This window comes from Bombus bifarius, unplaced genomic scaffold (genome assembly GCF_011952205.1).
Source record: "Bombus bifarius isolate JDL3187 unplaced genomic scaffold, Bbif_JDL3187 scf7180000009436_frag, whole genome shotgun sequence".
NCBI lineage: Eukaryota > Metazoa > Arthropoda > Insecta > Hymenoptera > Apidae > Bombus > Bombus bifarius.
The window spans coordinates 7006-12743 of NW_022885116.1; the positions used below are offsets into that span (position 1 = coordinate 7006).

A 5738-nucleotide genomic window follows, 5' to 3' on the forward strand; every position below is an offset into this window, starting at 1 on the left:
GTACTTGCTTCGGCATTACATATACTAAAATTGGAACGATACATAGAAGATTAGCATGACCCCTGCGCAAGTATGACACGCAAAATCGTGAAGCGATCCACACTTTCGGGGAACACGAGGCGGGTATGGGTTTTCAGGGCGTAGGACTATGCCCTGGGAAAGTGGCTCGTCGGTGCCTTTGGCACCCGCCAGTTTGCAGATCCGGTGCAGAGAATTTTGCGGAGGATGGATATGGCAGACAAAAAAGGCAGTAACGTTTACGGCGCAGGGAAAAGATACCTCAGTACCGGTGCAGCCGCGGGTTGTAAAGCGAGCCCCGCTGCGTCGCCATCGAGCAATCGTGGCCGTCCGGGGGTGGACCATCAGGCCCCCGGGCGTGTTCATGCGTCTGGTGAAGAGGACGTGCAACCAGAGGAGTCTCGGGGAAGGTCAGAGGGTCCGGATGTAACTATCAGCGGCCCGGGATCTTCGTCGGATGGGCTGCTTTCGCGGTACGGTGGCGGCGGCAGGGTGAGATTCGACGACGAAATGTCATCGTGTCCTTCCTCTACGACCGTTGTGAACGCGCTCGGCAAGCGATCATACCGGAAAATTACCCGGTCATGGTTGGCCTCACGAAGGGCGAGAGCGTCTAACGCTGAACTCCAACGGCGCACGTGGTCACCACCTCCGCCGTCGCCTCAACAATCGCCGATCTCTGCCGTCTCTGCATCCGCGACAGTGCCGTTGGCGACGACGACGTGCGGAAAGAGGATATAAAGACGGAATCGGAGGAAAGAGAAGGAACCGAGAAGGACAGCTAACCGATTCAGGGACATGAACACGCGGACAGCGCATACCTGCGGAGAAGGGTGCGCTTTCTGGAGAGTGAGGTCAGTCGTCTCCAGGAGACGGTGGAACGGCTAACCAAGGAATGTACTAAGAGGGCAGTAACAGAAGGAAGTGTAGCGACACTCGACAGCAAACTTTCCAACGGTTTCTGTCCCATGGCTCGTTACACAAAGACCCTATCCTTCGGACAAGATGATTGCCAGATGCGTATAAGTTATTACAGAATATTTTCAGTTAACCTAAGGACCTGCTACAAATCTTAGGATTAATTTAGCTAAGGTCCTCCAGAGGGACAAATGGTCTTTGTCTTAACAGCCCCTATACCTACCGCCCACTACAGGAAGATACGGGAAATCTGCTTTTCTCACGTACGACGCTTCCTACTAGCATCTTTCTCTCAAGGATGGTTAGTATCCTTTTCCAACCACCAACTCAAAATTTAGCCAATTAACAACGACGTCCACTTCCCTCACTTTCCGAACCAACGCTTTCCTAAACGAATCCGATGATCTCGTATCCTTAGACACACCCCATCATAGTTTTTCCTATCCAGCATCATCGTGACGGAAAGTCAGTCGCGAGACGCCTGTCCGAATTGATAGTTGATAGTTGGCAGCAATCACTGATCCGAGTTGCTCGACATCTCAGGCAATCATCGTCCGAACTCGTAGCGCATATCGAATCGTATCTACCCGAATCTACCCGAGTTCGAACTTGTAATCGCGAACCGCGAACCGCAAACCGCGAACCGCGAACCGCGAACCGAAATTAATAACCGCGAGTTTTACGTCAAGTATACTCACCGAATATATTTTGTTAATAAATATTTATTGTTAAACATATTCGAGTGTTCCTTCAATACCTATCACGCCCATCACCTCAGAAGTAACGACGGTGAAGGGCAAGCGGTGGGGATCACCACTACGAGGGGACGAAAGGAGATGCTCCCGGGGCCCCAACGGGAATGATTATGGGCCATAGAATAAGAATACATATAAAAAATTTCCTGCAAAAAGTGATAATTTCGTGGATAGAAGATTGTGGATCAAAGGAAAACGACGAAGAAATATCTAGTACAGCAAACACTTATGAGACATATGACAAGCAGATCATCCAGACTAGATCACCCACAAAGACTATCAAATTTCGGAAAACATAAACTTATAAACATAGTGTCTAGTCGTCGGAGTAAAAAAGCCCCAAAACCCCAATGTAGAATTTGCACAATTAAAAAAGAAAAGAAGTAGAATATGTTTTGTCTGTAAATTTTGCAATGTTCCATTACACAGAAGCGATTGTTTTGGACGATATCACACTTTTAAAAAAATATTAAATTATTATTTGCTTGAAGAAAATCATTGTATGGATTAAATAAATATTAATAAAAAAATAAATATTAATCTAAAAACGATTCTAATAGATCAAATAAATATCAATATAAATATTATAAGTAATTTCGCCAAATTTGAGTTAACATTTCTATAGGTATGAGAAAAAGCGCGTATATTCCCGCGCGATATCCTAGAGTCTAAACAGAGCTAGAGTCTAAACTGGCTTCAACGATGTATCTGCGACCGAGTGAGAGGTAGACAGTACATAGGATTTTCAACCGCTACTGGTTGGTAAAATGATACGATAGTACACAACAAGTGTATAAGGTGAAACCGTGAATGTGCGTGCGTGCGTGCGTGCGTGCGTACGTGGATAACGATAAGGCGAAGCGAATAATATGCATAGTGAATCTTTTCTGTCTTTTGTGAAGAAAGGTTTCATTTTTCATTCTTTTGGTCTCTTCCCTCTCGTTTCTTTTTTCTTTTCTTCTCTTCAGCGTCACATGAAGCGCACAAATGTCCAAATCTTTCCACGGTTCTTTCTTGGTTCGCTATATTTTGCGAATGAAATTGTACTTCAAATCCACTATATCCAAACGTCTTCCCCTATCCTTTCCTATTTCTCTACCTATATGTCGGAGATGAAAGGAAAGCCGAAGCCTTTCCTTGGAAATTTTCGGAACATCCTCTAGTACTTTAGCCTAGATTTTATTATAGCTGTAATTGTTTAAAATTAGTGATAGCGAGATTGGCTTCGAGGTGACAATCGGTCGCCGAACGTAGCCACGGTCACGAGATAAACGTTTTGCCTAACGGAGGTCTGACGAGTGGTTGTATGGGTTTTCCGAGAAGTGTGATTGTGGCGGCATGCGGCCTCGAGAGCGGGCCTAGCCACGTGTGAGGTTACCTCGGAGGTGCCGATACAATGGGACATACATTGGCTAGTCCACGCGAAGAGTTGTCACGCGCCCAAAATTCCCATCTTAACCCGACATATATTTTAAATAACCCAGAGCGGTCGGAGCCTATATCGAATCGATAAAGTTTGGACCCACGTAAAAATAAGTATAAAGCTCAGGAGTTTGTCGTTTGGGTATTCAATTGTGTGTTCACTATTGTTACTACTCGCACTCCGCACTCGTACTACAAATCGACAAATTTTTACAATTTGTTAATTTATCAACCACGGTTGATCATTTTACAATCCACAGGAAAATGATAACATGCTCGATATTCTAGTTCGTGTTTGAAGATACATAAAAAATATATATTTATGCACTTCCTATACTACATATCTCATTGAGCATGCGAAAACTCGCTAGTAGAACGGTAGTAGTAGGTTATGAAAATACATCTAATTCATAAATATATTGTGAAAATTATGTAAAGAAATATAAATAGAAGATAAATTTGAGATAACAAAATGATAGCACGCGCCATACAAAATATATTTTAGAAAAAATAAATGATTTCTTATACTTTTTTACTTATATTTATTTACCTATATTTTTACTTCCCTTGTAAAATATCTATTATATTTCGATGTACTCAGTTTTTTAATATTTTCATGTTAAATTATATTATTCTTTCAGAGTTATATAATTTTGCTCTTTCACTATTTGAAACTATTTCCTTCCACGAAACGATTTCCTTCGACGAAAACCATGCCATGCTTTGAAATACAACTTTTCAAAACATTTAATGTAAAAATAGGCAGGTCATGATCCATACTGATATATACATATTTTCTCATTTGGAGTTAACATCGCAAAAAGTTCCTTCTTGCTTAAATTTCATTTACGATAAGTATCTTCTGTTTGTTCTTCAGTCATAATCACGGAAATAAATGGTCGAAGAGGTAGTGTGCATCGAAATATAAATATAATATGCTCAAATATACTAGAACTGCTAAAATATTCAACAAGGGCGGTGGTATAGGCAATCGTCATCGAGAACAGATGACTAGCAATCGTGTTATCGTAAGTAGCCTGTTTTTTCTTGTTCTTTATTTTGAGATTCAGCTTCCATTTCTTACATTCATCAACTCTTTGTATTCTCCTTATTTCCCCTTCCCTTTTCACCCTTTTCCACTTGCGGCTCATTTCTTCACCCGGAACAGAGTATGTAGCTGATTTTCATCGAACAAACCTGTTCGAACGTCTCACACCACTTTACGGATAGTTGCATATAACTATAATACGCATCTTCATTCGTCTCTTATTCATTGAATGGATTTGAGAGACAGCGATTCTGGCATGCTTTCCTCTAAGCATTATCGTGTTAGGAATGTTCCTACTAGAGTATATATGTTTCGTAACGGTGATAAATAGACCGAGTTCGATGGACTTTCAAATGGACGGAGCAAATTTCTGATGCCCAGATTTACTACTATAAATAAATCAATGCATCATTTGATTAAGCAGTTTCAGAAAACAGTCTGAATTTAATTTGGTAGGACCGTCATTTTAAAGATATCTTCAGGATACGCGGGACAGCGTACTCTATATATTTAGTATAGTTTAAAATGATATCTTATAGGATTCTCAAATCCGAGTCGAAATTGAATTCATGAGCAGTTGCAGTTTTCATACAGGCATGTATGTATGTTTTCACTTAAAGCCTTTTTGACAGCACTTCACAGATGAGGCATCAAAGTTTTCTCTGCACGTTGTCTATTGACAGTCTTGAGCGCAGTGAGATCATATTTGAAGCTCTCGAAAAATTAGTGAATAAAATTATTGCTAAACAGATCGAGAGAAAAGGAGCGTTAGATGCTCCTCTTATTAAATTATCAGAGAATTAAAAGTTGTTTACTTTTCATTTTTACTATTTATATCATTTCTAAAATAATACTAACATTGACAATAAAATTCGATTGGGTTAGACATCTTCGCTTTAGTGATAAATAGTTGTTACGCAATACATTTGTTCAGTTGAGATGTACTGTTGAATACAAATACAATATACAAATTGTATTATAATTTATAGCGTAACTATGGTAAGAAGATTATTTTAAACTCGTACAAGCATATGCCTCTGCTCAAAGTGATGAATCTTTATGCTCCTGTTCAGCAACTGGCCTAATAACATTTATGTGACAAAAAAACATATACATCTAGAAAAATTGTATGATACACAACTCACTTCTCGATAAATGTGCGAACATGTGTAAGATGTTCGAATTTCGAATATTTTTCAGATATTCATCCACTTATGTGAAGAACGATTTTTCGCATGAGTCATCTGATTATTTTATTTTTTCTCCGAATGTCCGTACGTTATGTGTGTATTCTGTACATTCTCTGTGAACGCTTTCAGTCCTTCCGGCTTCAGTCCTTCGTCGTTTCCACGATTAGGCCGGTGTCGCTTATTTTTTCAACTGCTGTGACTTGTATTCCCCCTTTACGGGGGATTACTAGCGTGAATAGCGCGTCGCGCGCTTCTCCGCTGGTTCTTATTTCACCATCCTCAACTTCCGACCGGATTATAACCACATTTCTCGGTGGTTTTACCGCCATTTGTCCGCTTTATTGCTGGCCATCTTCACTTTTTCCGCGTACGAGAGCTGTTTTGGCT

At 40.7% G+C, this 5738-nt stretch overlaps 1 non-coding gene across 1 annotated transcript; it reads left to right on the forward strand.

Moving 5' to 3' along the window:
* Nucleotides 1–107, forward strand: LOC117215195. The gene has a single exon (XR_004489038.1). It is a non-coding gene; the product is annotated as a U6 spliceosomal RNA (small nuclear RNA).
* Nucleotides 108–5738: the final 5631 nt, after the last annotated feature.